This window comes from Anomaloglossus baeobatrachus, chromosome 3 (genome assembly GCF_048569485.1).
Source record: "Anomaloglossus baeobatrachus isolate aAnoBae1 chromosome 3, aAnoBae1.hap1, whole genome shotgun sequence".
In the NCBI taxonomy this organism is placed as follows: domain Eukaryota; kingdom Metazoa; phylum Chordata; class Amphibia; order Anura; family Aromobatidae; genus Anomaloglossus; species Anomaloglossus baeobatrachus.
Window position 1 is genome coordinate 55,261,626 of NC_134355.1, and position 18,715 is coordinate 55,280,340.

Consider the following 18,715-nt stretch of genomic DNA (forward strand, 5'->3'; position numbering starts at 1 on the left):
TAACCCGAAGGGGAGAGCCACGAATTGGAAATGTTCCTCTCCGATTGCAAAACGAAGCCAACGCTGGTGCGAAACCGCAATTGGCACATGCAAATAGGCATCTCTGATGTCGATGGATGCTAGAAAATCTCCTTGGGTCATTGAGGCAATGACTGATCGCAGAGACTCCATGCGAAAATGCCGCACCTGAACATGCTTGTTGAGAAGCTTGAGATCCAGGATGGGCCGGAAGGAACCGTCCCTCTTGGGGACTAGGAAGAGATTTGAGTAGAATCCTCTGAACCATTCCCGAGCGGGCACCGGTACGATCACTCCGTTGGCCTGAAGGGATGCCACGGCCTGAGAGAAGGCGGCGGCCTTTGAGCAGGGGGGAGTGGACAGAAAAAATCTGTTTGGCGGGCTGGAAGAGAATTCTATCCTGTAGCCGTGGGAGATGATATCCCGCACCCACTGATCGGAGACGTGTTGAAACCACACGTCGCCAAAGTGGGAGAGCCTGCCACCGACTAAGGACGTTGCTGGCGCGGCCAAATAGTCAAGAGGAGGCTGCCTTAGTGGCAGCGGCTCCTCCGTTCTTCTGAGGACGCGGCTTCGTGCGCCAGCTGGGTTTACGGTCCTTGGCTGAGTTAGTGGACGAGGCTGAGGGCTTAGAGGATGACCAGTTAGAGGAACGAAAGGAACGAAACCTCGACTGGTTCCTGCCCTGGACAGGTTTTCTGGTTTTAGTTTGTGGCAAGGAAGTACTCTTCCCGCCAGTAGCTTCCTTAATTATTTCATCCAGTTGTTCACCGAATAGCCGGGACCCAGCAAAAGGGAGCCCAGCAAGGTACTTCTTGGAAGAAGCATCTGCTTTCCACTCTCGGAGCCACAAGATCCTGCGGATCGCGAGGGAATTAGCGGAAGCCACTGCCGTGCGATGAGAAGCCTCCAGCACGGCAGACATGGCATAGGATGAAAAGGCCGAAGCCTGGGAAGTTAAGGCAACCATTTCGGGCATGGAGTCCCTGGTGAGAGAATGCATCTCCGCCAGAGAAGCAGAGACGGCCTTAAGAGCCCACACTGCTGCAAAAGACGGAGAGAACGAGGCTCCTGCCGCTTCATAAACAGATTTGGCCAGCAGGTCAACCTGGCGGTCAGTGGGATCCTTAAGTGAGGTGCCATCTGCCACCGAAACAACTGTCCGGGCTGAAATTCTAGACACTGGAGGGTCTACCTTAGGTGAATGAGCCCACTCCTTGACCACCTCTGGTGGAAAGGGAAAACGGTCATCAGAGCTACGCTTTGGAAAGCGCTTGTCAGGACAGGCCCTGGGCTTAGTCACAGTGGTATGAAAACTGGAGTGGTTCAAGAACACACTCCTTGCTCTCTTAGGTGAGGTAAAGTGGTGTCTTTCTACCAGAGAGGCTTGTTCCTCTGACACTGGTGGATTGAGGTTCAGAACGGAGTTAATGGATGCAATCAAATCACTAACATCCGCATCACCCTCAGATAGATCAATGGGGTACATAGAGGTAGCATCTGAGCCCACAGTAAAAGAATCCTCCTCGCCCTGCGATTCAGCTCGTGAATCAGAGTCGTGGGACGAGGAAGGAGAAGGGTCCCTGCGTCTCCGTTTAGGAGGACGGGGTCCTAAAACATGCTCTGTTAGCTCTGCAGAGCGAGTCGGAGCAGCAGAGGCTTCCTGAGAGGGGGCTGATGCATGGTCAGCAGAGTCCGGGACAACTGTCCCATGGAGTCGGCAAAAGACTGGGAGATTGCATTGGAAAACGATGCTACCCAAGCAGGGGGTTCAGCCACCGGGGCTGGAGCAGCCGGAGGGACCCCTGGGGAGGCTGCAGGCTGAGGCACCACCATGTTAGAGCAGGCATCACAATGTGGATATGTGCTCGGTTCAGGCAGAATGAGCTTACATGCAGTGCATATAGCATATAGCCTGGCAGCGTTGCTCCTAGTGAGAGCCATGCTGCTGAGGTGGTGAGCCCACTCCTACAGTAAAAATACACTCCTGTAAATTACCCCCTGAGGCGTATAATAAAGCCCACAACCAAAGGTTGTGGCTTACCAGCCGGTTTTTGGGTGCCCTCCGGTTCCAGAGCTCGAGCCCCCAGACAGATGCAGCAGCTGCAGCAGCCAGCGCCGATCAGCAAGTGAACGCTGAGAAAATGGCGCCGGAGAGAGGAGGGGGGGCGGAGTTTGCTCAGGAGCGGGAACCGGAGGGCCAAGGGGAGACACAGGGGAGGGGAACATCTCCTCAGAGAGGAGTGTTCTCCCCTCTGCTAAACGGCCGGTGGGCGGCGCCGCACTGCTCCCCTGCATGACTGACATGCAGGGGAACTGGAGCGAAACTAGGCCGCATCTGAAGCCGGGGCCTAGATTTTGCTATGCGGCCGACGAGCAGGCACCTTCGGCGCGGTTCTCAGGAAAAGCCAGAGAACCGGCCGGAAAACATAATACGGTGACCAAACACACTCTCCCCCCAATAAACATACCCGGGACCCCTGAATAACGTCTCAATACTTATCTTATGAGACGCAGGGCCATGTCCCTGGTGGGGGGGTAAACGCTCCGTCCGTCAGGAACCTGACAGGGCTGCGGATGGAGACCGGTCTCCTGCAAGGCAGAGAGAACCGTGATGGCTCCCACTTCAAACCAGAGCCCGAGGGATGGCGAAGGAGCGCGGCATGTGAAGGCTCCAGCCTTGTAACATCAACCTTAACAGCACCGCCGACACAGTGGGGTGAGAAGGGACATGCCGGGAGTCCAGACTGGACCCGCTTTTCTTCCAAATCTTTGAAATCAAAAATCATGAAAAACAAAAATCAGAGAATGCATGTGTGTGTGACCTCCTGAACACAAAGCATTGAACTGGTTAGATTGTCATCCAGGGGGTGTATATAGCCCGGAGGGAGGAGCTACACTTTTTAGTGTAGTACTTTGTGTGTCCTCCGGAGGCAGAAGCTATACACCCATGGTCTGGGTCTCCCATAGGAACGATGAAGAAAAAGAGTGAAACTTGAATTTCACATATTACATAGTGTAAAAAGTCCTATGTAAGTCAGTATACCTATAATAAATCTTACAACAGAATGTGTATTATTAAAATTAAGGTTTTTCCCTCCGCTCTCTATACAAACACATCTGCAGGTTTTTCCCTCCGCTCTCTATATAGACACATCTGCAGGTTTTTCCCTCCGCTCTCTATACAGACACATCTGCAGGTTTTTCCCTCCGCTCTCTATACAGACACATCTGCAGGTTTTTCCCTCCGCTCTCTATACAGACACATCTGCAGGTTTTTCCCTCCGCTCTCTATACAGACACATCTGCAGGTTTTTCCCTCCGCTCTCTATACAGACACATCTGCAGGTTTTTCCCTCCGCTCTCTATACAGACACATCTGCAGGTTTTTCCCTCCGCTCTCTATACAGACACATCTGCAGGTTTTTCCCTCCGCTCTCTATACAGACACATCTGCAGGTTTTTCCCTCCGCTCTCTATACAGACACATCTGCAGGTTTTTCCCTCCGCTCTCTATACAGACACATCTGCAGGTTTTTCCCTCCGCTCTCTATACAGACACATCTGCAGGTTTTTCCCTCTGCTCTCTATACAGACACATCTGCAGGTTTTTCCCTCCGCTCTCTATACAGACACATCTGCAGGTTTTTCCCTCCGCTCTCTATACAGACACATCTGCAGGTTTTCCCCTCTGCTCTCTATACAGACACATCTGCAGGTTTTTCCCTCCGCTCTCTATACAGACACATCTGCAGGTTTTTCCCTCCGCTCTCTATAAAGACACATCTGCAGGTTTTTCGCTCCGCTCTCTATACAGACACATCTTCAGGTTTTTCCCTCCGCTCTCTATAAAGACACATCTGCAGGTTTTTCCCTCCACTCTCTGTAAAGACACATCTGCAGGTTTTTATCACTATCTGACATGAATTCAGAATAAATCTTTCCCGCTTGAGGTCAATTATGAGCCTAAATTATTTATATTTGCCAAATGCCAGAATAATGAGAGAGAGAATGTTTTAAGGCATTTTTATTACTTTCTGCAAAGTCAAAAGTTTCCCTCCATCTCATTGGTGTTTGGTAGCATTGCCCTTACACTGTATGATTTGGGTCAAACGTTTTGGATCTCCTTCCACAAGCTTCTCACAATAGTTGGTAGGAATTTGGGCCCATTCCTCCTGATAGAACTGGTGTAAGGCTATGTGCCCACGCTGCGGAAAATGCGCAGAATTTGCCGCGGAATTTGCCGCGGAAATTCCGCAGATTTTTCAAAATCTGCAGCACAGCTACTCCCCAGCCATTTCTATGGCATTTGGGAACTGCTGTGCCCACGCTGCAGATTTTTCTGCAGCGGAAATAATGCGGATGCGGAAAAATCAGCAGCATGTCAATTATTCCTGCAGATTTCTCCGCAGGGTCCCATATACTTACCTGCCTTGATAGCAGACACCCGAGTCACTTTCTCCGTCCGGTGTACGGCAGCGCGGTGGATCCAGGTACAGGAAGGAAGAGGTGGGCGGGGCCTGCACGAGCTCCGGTCATGTGACAGCCGGAGCTAGTTCAGGCCCACCCACCTTCTCCTGCAGACGCTGACAGAGTGACCCGGCCGCCGGAAAGCGAGGTGCTGCGTGATGGAGGTGAGTATGAACACCCGGTCACTGCAGCACTTGTTCTGCATTGAGGATGCAGTGCCGAAGCCATGGTACTGTATCCTCAATGCAGAATGACTGCAGCATATCCGCAGGACATTCCGCAGTACATCCGCAGCATGGAAACAGACAAAGTTGTGCTGTAGTTTTCTGGGAGCACCTGCGGAATATCCTGCGGATATAACCGCAGGACACTGTCCCCGTGGGCACATAGCCTAACTGAGCATGTGTGTAGGTCGCCTTGCTCGCACCGGCCTTTTCAGCTTTGCCCATACATTTTCAGTAGGATTGAGATCAGGGCTTTGTGATGGCCGCTGCAAACATTGACTTATCCTTAAACCACTTTGTAACCAGTTTGGCAGTATAGTTTGGGCCATTGTCCATTTGGAAAACCCATTTCCGCCCAAGCTTTAAATTCCTGGCTGATGTCTTGAGATGTTGCTTCAGTATTGGCACATAATCTTCTTTCCTCATGATGCCATCTTTTTTGTGAGTGCACCAGTCCCTCCTCCAGGAAAACAGCCCCACTACATAATGCTGCTGCCCCAGTGTGTCACAGTTGGGATGGTGTTCTTAGGCCTCAAAGCTTCTCCTTTTTTCCTTGAACCGTAACGATGGTCATTATGGTCAAACAGTTAAATTTTAGTTTTATCAGACCACAGGACATGTCTCCAAAAATTAAGGTCTTTGCTCCTGTGTGCATTTGCAAACATTAATCTGGCTTTTTTATGTTTGTTTTAAAGTAATGGCTTCTTCCTGGCAGAGAGGCCTTTCAGTCCATGTTGATACAGTACTGGTTTCACTGTGGATATTGACACAATCTTACCAGCTTCCTCCAGCATCTTCACAAGGTCTTTTGCTTTTGACTTGATATGCACATGTCTGACCAAAGCGCGTTCATCTCTGGTACACAGAACCCGTCTCCTTCCTGAGCGGTAAGATGGCTGGACTTTCCCATCTTGTTTCTAATTGCATATAATTGTTTGTACAGATAAATGAGGCACCCATAGGTATCTAGAAATTGCACCCATGGATGAACCTGACTTGTGCAAGTCCACAATTCTCTCCTTGAGATCTTGGCTAATTTCTTTTTACTTTCCCATGATGCTACACAAAGAAGCAGTGTGTTTCAGGTGTGCATTAAAATACAGCCACAGGTGTGTCTGTAATTAACTCAGATGTTGCTAATAAACCTATCAGATGCTTCCAAAGACATGACATCATCTTATGGGCTGTCCCATACTGTTTAAAGGCATAGCACTCTTAGTGTATGTAAACTTTTGACTTTGTAGAAAGTAATAAAAATGCCTTAATACATTATCTCTCTCATTATTCTGGCATTTGGCAAATATAAATAATATTGGTTCCTAATTGACCTAAAACTGGAAAGGTTTATTCTGATTTCATGTCAGATAATGAGAAAACATGCAGATGTGTCTTTTTAGAGAGTGGATGGAAAGTTCTGGTTTCAGCTGTACATGCTATGCAGGGACCATATTGGTGTATGCATAAAATTAAGCGTATGCTATGACTTCAGATTACGTGCAAAACACTGTGGAAAAGGAGCGCAATAGGGTCTTACCCGACAAACAAATGGGGTATGATTCACAGAGGTTACTCACCAAGTGTAGTTGTGAAAGTCACAACCACTATGCAGGCATATGGATTAGGTCAAAGGCAGCAGTCATCCCAGTGATGAATAGTATAGATGAAGAGATGGATGTTTAAAAACCGCGCCAAGGACCACTAGTGCAGGAGATGGATTTAACGTGACTTTATTCCATATTCAGGTCTACGCGTTTCAGGAGCGTCCGCTCCCTTCCTCAGGACAATACAGGCACAAGCAACATCAAAATCAGCAATCAAAGAATGAACCGAAAACTTTATACCTTCCGGTGTGACGTCATTAATACGCCCACTTGACCCAGAAAAGAAAAAAATCGGCGGGAATTACATACATTCATTGAATAAAACAGTAAAATGATTTCAATGCAAAAACCGCTTTTCCTTGTCATAAACATATCTATTAAAATTGTCATTAAAAAACCAGATAAAATAAAAGAAAGGAAAAAGAAAGGAAATTGGAGTCCCGTGTATTTGTGACAGTGAAAAAATAATATATAATTATATACTTGTGTATGGAGAACAGACCAAGCAATGAATCAGAATAGAACCCGCAGGACATCGGATTCATGTGTGAAGAATGTGACAGGAGATTAGACCATTACACCATACCGAACAGGTAGCGGTATATATAAAAAACCCCGCTCCTGCGACACCAAACGTCAAAAATGAGTGCTATATACATCCTTCATAGAATACAAGGAGTTGAGGACTGCACTTCTCAGAGCAGGTGAGGTCGTGAAAGTTCAGACCGTAGGAAAAAAACTTATACGCATGCGGGAAAAAGGTAAGAAGCAAGATAGAATTGTGAGGTCGAGAAAGTTCAAAGCGTGAGAAAAACACAGCTGCGCATGCGGGAGGAATGAAAAGATTTACCAGTGATAGATATACACAGGGAAATATTACTAAATAAGAAAAATTGTGCGAAAAAATCAGGAAAACAGTAAATATATATCAGAAACCAAAATTCATATCAAATTATAAAGAATAAAAAAATGATAATTACAAGGATATATAATATTAATATCTAATAAATAATTCTTGTGATCATTAAATTTACACAATCTACATAAAAATTACCAAACAATAATACTAAAAACAATAATGATTTAAAACAATGTTAAACTATGAGGTGAGACCTGGAGATGAACTTTAAAAATGCAACAAACAGTATTTAAAACCGACAATTAAAACTGCACGTTAATCAATTTTCATAATACCCTAATATATAAGCCTAACAAATAACGGATATATAAAGAAAAAAAATTTATTAATACGTATAAGGATATCTATGTATATATGATGTGTAGCACAATTTAAAAGGGATATAAACATATATATATATAGATATATATATAAACACCTATATGTAAAAATTAAAAATACATTTTTGTAAAATCAAACAGGCAAGAACCCCTAATGAAAAAGATCAGTTACCTCATTCAGCCCCGACGGTTTAAGGGTATTTAACTTATAGATCCAATACGTTTCCTTTTTATTAAGTAATTCATTCCGATTAGGGGTATGTAGAGGTATCTGCTCAATAGGAGTAACTTTAAGACAAAATTTTTTATCATGAACCATGGTCATATGCCTGGATAGACCATGGAACATAAACCCAATTTTTACATTGTGCCTATGTGAATTCATTCGATTATGCAGGGCTTGCGTGGTCCTGCCCACATAACGCATATCACAGTCACACTCAATAAGGTAAACAACAAATTCAGATTGACAAGTGAGATGACTCTTAATAGTGAACTCAGTGCCTCCTGGATACAAACCAAAAACCTCCCTTCTATGCTGTATGGATCTGCAACAAAGGCAGTTTTTCATACCACATCTAAAAACTCCAACAGGTTTATCAATTAAAGGTATATGTAAAAAGTTCCTCAATCTACTAGGGGCTAACTGGTTTTTTAGACTAGAAGCCCTCCTAAAAGTGATCCCAGGTTTCTTTGGAAGAACCTCCTTCAAAAAAGGATCATTAAGAAGAATGTTCCAGTGCCCTTGAATTACATTTTTTATGGCAACACTATCCCTACTGTAAGTCGTCAAAAAATTTAGAGAAAAATTTGACCTCTTTTGTGATCAAAAGAGCATATAAAGAGAACTTAAAATCCCAACAGGTGGAACTAATTAAAGGTAAAAAGAACGAATCTATGATAAAAAATAGCATTAAGAATGGGTCAAATTTTTCTCTAAATTTTTTGACGACTTACAGTAGGGATAGTGTTGCCATAAAAAATGTAATTCAAGGGCACTGGAACATTCTTCTTAATGATCCTTTTTTGAAGGAGGTTCTTCCAAAGAAACCTGGGATCACTTTTAGGAGGGCTTCTAGTCTAAAAAACCAGTTAGCCCCTAGTAGATTGAGGAACTTTTTACATATACCTTTAATTAATAAACCTGTTGGAGTTTTTAGATGTGGTATGAAAAACTGCCTTTGTTGCAGATCCATACAGCATAGAAGGGAGGTTTTTGGTTTGTATCCAGGAGGCACTGAGTTCACTATTAAGAGTCATCTCACTTGTCAATCTGAATTTGTTGTTTACCTTATTGAGTGTGACTGTGATATGCGTTATGTGGGCAGGACCACGCAAGCCCTGCATAATCGAATGAATTCACATAGGCACAATGTAAAAATTGGGTTTATGTTCCATGGTCTATCCAGGCATATGACCATGGTTCATGATAAAAAATTTTGTCTTAAAGTTACTCCTATTGAGCAGATACCTCTACATACCCCTAATCGGAATGAATTACTTAATAAAAAGGAAACGTATTGGATCTATAAGTTAAATACCCTTAAACCGTCGGGGCTGAATGAGGTAACTGATCTTTTTCATTAGGGGTTCTTGCCTGTTTGATTTTACAAAAATGTATTTTTAATTTTTACATATAGGTGTTTATATATATATCTATATATATATATGTTTATATCCCTTTTAAATTGTGCTACACATCATATATACATAGATATCCTTATACGTATTAATAAAATTTTTTTCTTTATATATCCGTTATTTGTTAGGCTTATATATTAGGGTATTATGAAAATTGATTAACGTGCAGTTTTAATTGTCGGTTTTAAATACTGTTTGTTGCATTTTTAAAGTTCATCTCCAGGTCTCACCTCATATTTTAACATTGTTTTAAATCATTATTGTTTTTAGTATTATTGTTTGGTAATTTTTATGTAGATTGTGTAAATTTAATGATCACAAGAATTATTTATTAGATATTAATATTATATATCCTTGTAATTATCATTTTTTTATTCTTTATAATTTGATATGAATTTTGGTTTCTGATATATATTTACTGTTTTCCTGATTTTTTCGCACAATTTTTCTTATTTAGTAATATTTCCCTGTGTATATCTATCACTGGTAAATCTTTTCATTCCTCCCGCATGCGCAGCTGTGTTTTTCTCACGCTTTGAACTTTCTCGACCTCACAATTCTATCTTGCTTCTTACCTTTTTCCCGCATGCGTATAAGTTTTTTTCCTACGGTCTGAACTTTCACGACCTCACCTGCTCTGAGAAGTGCAGTCCTCAACTCCTTGTATTCTATGAAGGATGTATATAGCACTCATTTTTGACGTTTGGTGTCGCAGGAGCGGGTTTTTTTATATATACCGCTACCTGTTCGGTATGGTGTAATGGTCTAATCTCCTGTCACATTCTTCACACATATGAATCCGATGTCCTGCGGGTTCTATTCTGATTCATTGCTTGGTCTGTTCTCCATACACAAGTATATAATTATATATTATTTTTTCACTGTCACAAATACACGGGACTCCAATTTCCTTTCTTTTTCCTTTCTTTTATTTTATCTGGTTTTTTTAATGACAATTTTAATAGATATGTTTATGACAAGGAAAAGCGGTTTTTGCATTGAAATCATTTTACTGTTTTATTCAATGAATGTATGTAATTCCCGCCGATTTTTTTCTTTTCTGGGTCAAGTGGGCGTATTAATGACGTCACACCGGAAGGTATAAAGTTTTCGGTTCATTCTTTGATTGCTGATTTTGATGTTGCTTGTGCCTGTATTGTCCTGAGGAAGGGAGCGGACGCTCCTGAAACGCGTAGACCTGAATATGGAATAAAGTCACGTTAAATCCATCTCCTGCACTAGTGGTCCTTGGCGCGGTTTTTAAACATCCATCTCTTCATCTATGACTTCAGATTAAAGAGAGGTAAGAAAAAGGGTGAGGGGGAGGGAGGATAGTTCGGTATAGATATAGTATATCTATAGTCTAATGTCTGTCCAGCAATGGGTATTCCTTCACAGCAGCAGGCATGTTGAGGGAGAAATGGTGTGAAAGGCCAATTTGAGATTGAAATCAGGGAAAGGTCCAGGACTGCAGATCAGAAGATTATCTCATAAAAAATGTTGAAGAATTTTTGCAGACTTGGAGCTGAAAAGGGTATGCACAAGGATATGCAATGTTTTTTCCCACACAGCATTTCTAGTAATGGTCGTAATGCTCCGTGCTTAGTTAGGTGGTCCGGAAAAGATCAGTACATAGTTGTAATGGGGGTCCCATCAAAATCAACTGTACCTTTTTGTCTTGTGCCCTTGCATGATGGCTTCCTTGAGTTGGAAAAAGTGGACACTGCAGATGACGTCCCAGGGTCTTGTTGCGTCCACACTCTGGGCACCAAGCGTGTGATGAGCCCTGTCAATCTCAAGAAGGGTTTCAGGAGGACGTCCTTGTAGGAAACGGTATATATGTCCTGCAGTGTAGGGATCAGATCTTGTCATCTGGCAGCTTCTGGTAGTCTGCGAAGTCTGATAATATTTCTTTTATTCCTGTTTTCAGTGTCATATGCCATATTGAACAATATTCACCGGTCACTGCTCTGCTCTTCCCAGCCCCAGTTTGTCTCTTTGAGTTGCCTCCTGTAGCCTTTCATACCCTGCTGTCCTCCTGGTGCTGGTGAGTTCCTCTTGGCTATAGGGAGGCGCGAACAGACTTCAGCAATTTACCCCCACTGTATCTGTCAGAGCTTAGGTTCCCTGGGCAATCCCCAAGCGGCAGGGGCTTTATTATGCAGCTCCCCCCACTATTCCCGGCCTACTCCAAGTTCTAGTTCTGTTCCATTCTAGATTCCTGCAAGGTGCTCCCCGCATTGTCTCTTCCTTTTTCTGACCCGGCTTGCCTACTAGATTACCTCATCCTCTCTGCTTCTGACCTCTGCTACATCTACTGAACCTGTGGTGCCTGCCTTGACTTTGGATTGCCTGACTACTCCTTTTGCCTTTACCGCCTGTACCTTGCACCCGTGTCTCTAACCCTCTGGTCAATTGCTGCAGCCCCAGAGACTGTACTGGAATGGTACCTGGTAAGTCAGTACCAAGCCTAATCTCACCATCAGAGGCTCTAGTGAAAACCTGATAGTCATTTAGACATGCCCCTCTAGGATAAACCCGGCCCATGGCGCAGTGGGTCCACATCCATGAGCATTACAGTTATATAAGGTAACGGGAACTAATGATGCCAAGGCTAATGTGCAAATAATTATATATATATGTGCAAATAAAAATATTATTGAGAGGAGGAGCTAGATGAAGACACAGACTTTGCTGCAAGTTCTCCTGAAATGAGGAGAGGAGGAGCTAAAGGAAGACACATACTCTGTTGCAAGTTCTCCGGAAATGAGGACTTAGAGGAAGACACAGACATTCTGCTCTAAGTTCTCTTGAAATGAGGAGAGGAGGAGCTGGAGGAAGACATAAACTTTGCTGCAAGTTCTCCTGAAATGAGGAGGGGAGGAGCTGGAGGAAGACATAAACTTTGCTGCAAGTTCTCCTGAAATGAGGAGGGGAGGAGCTAGAGGAAGACACAGACTTTGGTACAAGTTCTCATGAAATGAGGAAGGGAGGAGCTAGAGGAAGACACAGACTTTGCTACAAGTTCTCCTGAAATGAGGAGGGGAGGAGCTAGAGGAAGACACAGACTTTGGTACAAGTTCTCCTGAAATGAGGAGGGGAGGAGCTAGAGGAAGACACAGACTTTGGTACAAGTTCTCCTGAAATGAGGACTAAGGCCCCTTTCACACATCAGTTTTTTGCCATCAGTCACAATCCGTCGAATTTTGAAAAAAACCAGATCCGGCGACTGATGCCGCTGGATCCTTTTTTTTCTCATCGACTTGTATTAACAACAGATCCGTTGAAAAATGTTTGTCCATTGAACGGAGACGATGGCCAGAGTAAAGTTTTTTGTGTACGGATCCGTCGCCGTCCGTCGTTTGGTAGAATTGAAGCCTGTAGGCGCAGGATCCGTCTTCATCCGTCAAATTACGGAATCCGGCGACTCATTCTGTTTTTTTGACTCAGCATGCTCCAATTGTTATTTATCCCCCAGCTAGTCGGATCCGTTGAAAAACGGATCTGTCGCATCAGTTTAGCCACAATCTGCGACGGATCCGTCGAGAAAATGGATTGTGACTGATGGCAAAAAATAATTTGGTGGGCCGCATTCTTTGCAGGACAAAGTGACATTTTTATTGGTACCATATATAATATTTTTTTTTTTTTTTTTTACACACCTTGGGATCACTGATTTTGAACATTTTCACTTGTTCATTATAGCAAACGTGCACATTCTTTGTTTAAATATAAACATTTTTTTTTTTTTTTTACATTTTATTCCTTTCTTGTAACTAATAGTCTTACAATTAGCACTATATAGAAATTTTGACCAACATCTTTTAGTAATGTTCCCCATATTGTTGTAACGTGCCCATCCTTGTCCCCTTGTAGTATTGTGCCCCATCCCACAGTAATGTTCCCATCCTTGTCCCCTTGTAGTATTGTACCCCATCCTAGTCCCCATCCCAAAGTAATGTGCTCATCCTTGTCCCCATCCTAAAGTAATGCTCCCCATCCTTGTCCCCATGTTATAGTAATGTGTTCATCCTTGTCCCCAACCTATAGTAATGTCCCCAATCTATGGTAATGTGTCCATCCTTGTCCCCTTGTAGCAATGTCCCCATCCTATAGTACTATCCCCATTCTATAGTAATGTGCCAACCTTGTCCCCACCCTATAGTAATGTCCCCAGCATTATCCCTATTCTATAGTAATGTTTCCCATCCTTGTCCCCTTGTAGTAATGTCCCTATCCTACAGTAATGTGCCCACCTTGTCCCCATCCTGTAGTAATGTCCCCAGCATTATCCCTATTCTATAGTAATGTTTCCCATCCTTGTCCCCTTGTAGTAATGTCCCTATCCTACAGTAATGTGCCCACCTTGTCCCCATCCTATAGTACTGTGCCCACCTTGTCCCCATCCTATAGTAATGTCCCCAGCCTTGTCCCCATTCTATAGTAATCTGCCCATCCTAGTCCCAATCCTTTAGTACTGTGCCCATCCTAGTCCCTATCCTATAGTAATGTTCCCACCTTGTCCCAATCCTATAGTATTGTGCCCATCCTTGTAATGTCCCAATCCTATAGTAATGTCCCCAGCCTTATCCCCATCCCATAGTAATGTGCGCACTTTGTCCCCATCCTGCAGCTCCCCTCACCTTCCACAGACGCCGGAGTGAAGCTGAGGGGAGTGGTCTGCGGCCCCAGATCCACAGTGATTGGACAGATCGGTCACAAGGCCGGTCTCTCCAATCAGCTGGGGGCGGGTGAAACAGGTCACCCAGCTCCAGCCAATGATCAGGGCTACAGCTGCACTGATCTTGGCTGGATTTCAATGTTTCAGCGATTTTCAATGGCTGAAACATTAGTGGCTGTGATTGGCTGACGAAGGCCGCTCAGCCAATCACAGCCTCCGTAGGTCCGGGGAGGAGACACCACCCCTCCTGAGGTATTTGCAGCGATCGTCGCCACCGGGGCTGCGATTTCGCCATGACGTACTGGATACGTCATGGGTCCTTAAGTACCAGGGAGCCATAACGTACCCAGTACGTCATAGGTCGCTAAGGGGTTAACGTCCAACACACACACACACACACACACACCATTCTTCTCACCTGTCCCGCGCCCCCTCTGCTGCCTCATCTCTGCTTCGTGCGGCCCCCAGGCCCGTGCCCCTGGTCACTATCGCAGCAGCTGCAGTGTCAGTGATTTATGTGAGATGATTGTATTGCCGGCGCGAGAGCGCAGCGCCAGCAACACATTTATCTGCCATAAAGTGCAGACAGTGGCTGCGGCCCCTGCCGCGATAGTGACCAGGGGCACGGGCCTGGGGGCCGCACGAACTACCCTGAGGGGCCGCATGCGGCCCGCGGGCCGCGTGTTTGAGACCCCTGCCTTAAGGCTAAGTTCACACTTCCGTTGTTTTGCATCAGTCACATGCGTTGCTTGACGCATGTGACTGATGCGTTGTACAACGGATGACAACGGTGACAAAGAAAATAATTTCTTTGTCGGACTCCGTTGTGTGCGGGGGCGGAGTTCGGGGGCGGAGCTGAGGACGTCAGTGCTGCGGTCTGCGTGGCTGGGGACAGGTGAGTGTGTGTGTGTGTGTGTGTGTGTGTGTCTACATGCGTGTGTATATGCGGAGTGCAGGAGGGGGCGGAGCGCGAGGGGGCGGAGCCGAGCGGGGCCGTGGAGCTGAGGACGTCAGTGCCGCGGGGACTGCAGGGCTGGGGACAAGTGAGTGTGTGTGTGTGTACACATGCGGAGTGCGGGAGGGGGCGGAGCCGAGTGGTGAAGTGTCGGCCTTCTTGCACACTGTATCCAGGGTAAATATCGGGTAACTAAAAGCAAAGCACTTTTTGCTTGGTTACCCGATATTTATCTTGGATACCAGCTTAGCGCGGGCTCCCTGCACCCGTAACCACTGTAAATATCGGGTAGCTAACCAAAGCGCATTGCTTGGTTACCCGGTGTTTATCCTGGTTACGGGGCAGGGAGCCAGAGAGCGCATGCGCAGCAAAATCCTACGGATCGCGCTGCTCAAAAAACGTTACAGGCTGCGTTGTTCCCGCCCGGCGGTCAGTTAAAAAACGACTGACCGCGACGCAGCGGATGCAACGCAGCATCAACAGTCACAATCCGTCACTAATAGAAGCCTATGGGGAAAAACAGGACTCCTGCAAAATATTTTGCAGGATACCGTAATTCCTCAAGGCTCCGGATTGTGACTGATGCAAAACAACGGAAGTGTGAACTTAGGCTAAGTTCACATTTCCGTTGTTTTGTATCAGTCACATGCATGCAGAATTCTTTGTCGGACTCCGTTGTGTGTGGGGGGCGGAGCGTGAGGGGGCGGAGTTCGGTGGGAGTGGAGCCGAGCGGGGCTGTGGCACTGAGGACGTCAGTGCCGCAGGGACTGCAGGACAGGTGAGTGTGTGTGAGTGTGAGTGTGTGTGTGTGTGTGTATACATGCTGAATGCGGGAGGGGGCGGAGCCGAGAGGGGGGCGGGGCCAGGCGCTGAGGATGTCAGTGGCAGTGTTGTGGTCTGCATGGCTGGGGACAGGTGAGTGTATGTGTGAGTGAGTGTTGTGAGTGTGTGTGTGTGTGCGTGCACATGCGGAGTGCGGGAGGGGGCGGAGCCGAGCGGGGGGCGGAGCCGAGCGGGGCCAGACGAGGGTGTCAGTGGCAGTGCTGGTCTGCATGGCTGGGGACTGGTGAGTGTGTGTGTGTGTGTGTGTGTGTTTGTACACACATGTGCAGAGTGCGGGAGGGGGCAGGGCCGAGCGGGGAAGTGTCGGCCTCCCTGCACACGTAACCAGACTAAATATCGGGTAACAGCAAAGCACCCGATGTTTACCTTGGTTACCCGATATTTACCTTGGTTACGGGCGTACACCGCTTAGCGCCGGCTCCTTGCACCGTAACCAGGGTAAATATCGGGTAACCAACCAAAGCTGGTTACGTGTGCAGGGAGCCAGAGAGCATGCGCAGCGAAATCCGACGGATCGCGCTGCTCAAAAAACGTTACAGGCTGCGTTCCTCCTGACCGGCGGTCAGTCGTTCCACGACTTATCAGTCGGGCGGAGGGTGCAACGCAGCATCATCAGTCACAATCCACTGCTCGTACAAGTCTATGGGAACAACGGAATCCGCTAAACGGATTCCGTTGTTTACCAGAGCAGCGGATTGTGACTGATACATTTTAGCGGAAATGTGAACCTAGCCTAAGAGGAAGACACAGACATTCTGCTGCAAGTTCTCCCGAAATGAGGAGCGGAGGAGCTAGAGGAAGACACAGACATTCTGCTGCAAGTTCTCCTGAAACAACTGTTGCATTTTAAATCTATGGTAAAAAAAAAGCTAGTTTAACTGTCAAGAGAATTTGCATAGCTACTGTACATAGGTTGAAAGAAAAACCTTGGGTTCTTCAAGATCATCCTTTCTCCACCAGTAAAATGTCTGTGTTTGCCTCTGGCGCCTCCTTCTCTTCCTTCCTCACCTCTCCATAGAATCTTATAAGCAAATAACTATCATCTATAAGATTCAGTAAAGGGAAGAGGAGGAGGGTGAAACTAAAGGCAGTCACAAACAAGTGCTGCAAGTTCTCCTGAAATAGCTTGTACTTTAAATTTATGGTAGAAAAGAAAGCTGGTATAACTATTGTTTCAGGAGAACTTGCAGCAAAACATCTGTGTGTGCCTCTAGCTCCTCCACCTCTTACCTCCTCCCTCTCCATAGAATCTTACAAGCACCAACTGTAATTTTTAATATCTCAGTAATGTAAAAATCTGTCTTCACTGAATACAGATTTCCCCATGAATTAATAGTGCAAAATCAGTCCAGCAGGAGAAAGAAGTACAGAATTTTGGTTAAAATTGTTGATGTACTGGCCACATTGAGTCCATCAGTCGTAATAAATGGGGCCCAGGAGTTAGGACCTCCACCGGTGTGTCAGAGGATACCGGTATATCGATTCCTTTTGTTATATGTTCTATATTTCGGATACATTTATGCTTGTCTGATATTTTGTTCATAATGGTAAAGTAACAATGTTTGCAGAGATCCTGTGGTTAAATTAATGGGGTTGTCCACCTTTGGCGGACATATATATTTTTTTTATTATTTTATTTAAACAAAAATGCATTTGGGGCTGAAAAAGAAATAATTTTGCAATTAGGTTTAGTTAAAAATGTTTTACTTTTACAACTGTTTTCTTTCAACATTGATGTGGTGAGTTGAAAACAGCTAAAACCACCCACAGTTTACTGATCTACAAACTCTCCCATTAGGCTGCTTTCACACATCCGGTTTGAGCAGTGCGGCTCAACCCGGCTGTGAAACCTATGCAACGGATGCGGCGAAAACAGCGCATCCTTTGCATAAGTTTTTACATGCGGCCCTTCCGTTTTTTTCCGGTTGCGGCACGCTACTGAGCATGCGCAGTGGAAGAAACCGCATGCGGCGTCCGGATGCGTTTTTTGCCGCATCGCGCCGCATCCGGCGTCCATAGGCATGTATTGAAAAATGCACTGCAGCGGCCGGATGCGGCGCGATGCATTTTTTTTGCCGGAGCAAAAAACGTGCTAGGGAATGTTCCATCCGGCCGCCGCATCGGCTAAATCTGCCGCATGCGGCAAAAAACGGACGGAACGCAAGCCCATGTGGCACAATGCGGCGCCAATGCAAGTCAACGCTGGAAAAAACGAAACCGGCGGCAAAGAAAAACAGTTTCGTTTTTTCAGCAAAGCGCCGGATTTTGCCGCACTGCTACAGCCGGATGTGTGAAAGTAGCCTAAGACTCTCAGGAGGAGCTCACTGATGGATGCTCAGTTAACTCATTCTACAGCCAGCAATAGGCAGTGCAAGACAGAGACTCTGAAAGGCATGCGGTGCAAATTTTTTAAAGGGAATCTGTCACTAGGTTATTTCCACCTAATATGAAAGCAGCATGATGTAGGGGAAGAGACCTTGATTCCAAAAATGTGTCACTTACTGGGCTGCTTAGTGTAGTTTTTATAAAATCACTGTTTAATCAGCAGGAGATTATTACGAGAGAACTAGTAAACCTGCTGTCATTATAGAGAGGGGGAGCCAGCACTGCCTATGAACGGCATGCAACAAATAAAAAGTGTAAAATTCACAAATTCATTCCTACTGTACTATAATGCAAAATGAGATTTTTAGCAAACAATTGATCAATAATTTGAGCCACCCCTGCCACGTCACGGAAAATCTCAATAGGGGGGTCCTACTCTATATAATACAATTTACCAAAAAATGAAATATAGAGTAGGACCCCCTATTGAGATTTGCCGTGACGTGGCAGGGGTGGCTCAAATTATTGATCAATTGTTTGCTAAAGATCTCATTTTGCATTATAGTACAGTTGGAATTATTTGTGAATTTACACTTTTAATGTTTCGCACGCCATATTTCAAGCAGTGCTGGCTCACCCCCTTCTGTAGTAAACCTGCTGCTATGTTGTCCAACCACACCCTAACCACTGACTGGCACCTTTCTCTGTACACTGTGCA

General features: G+C 45.4%; 1 protein-coding gene across 1 annotated transcript in view; it reads left to right on the forward strand.

The window, feature by feature from the left end:
• CAMKMT (calmodulin-lysine N-methyltransferase) overlaps positions 1-18,715 on the forward strand; it is a 654,168-nt gene that overhangs the window by 14,924 nt on the left and 620,529 nt on the right. The window lies entirely within an intron of this gene.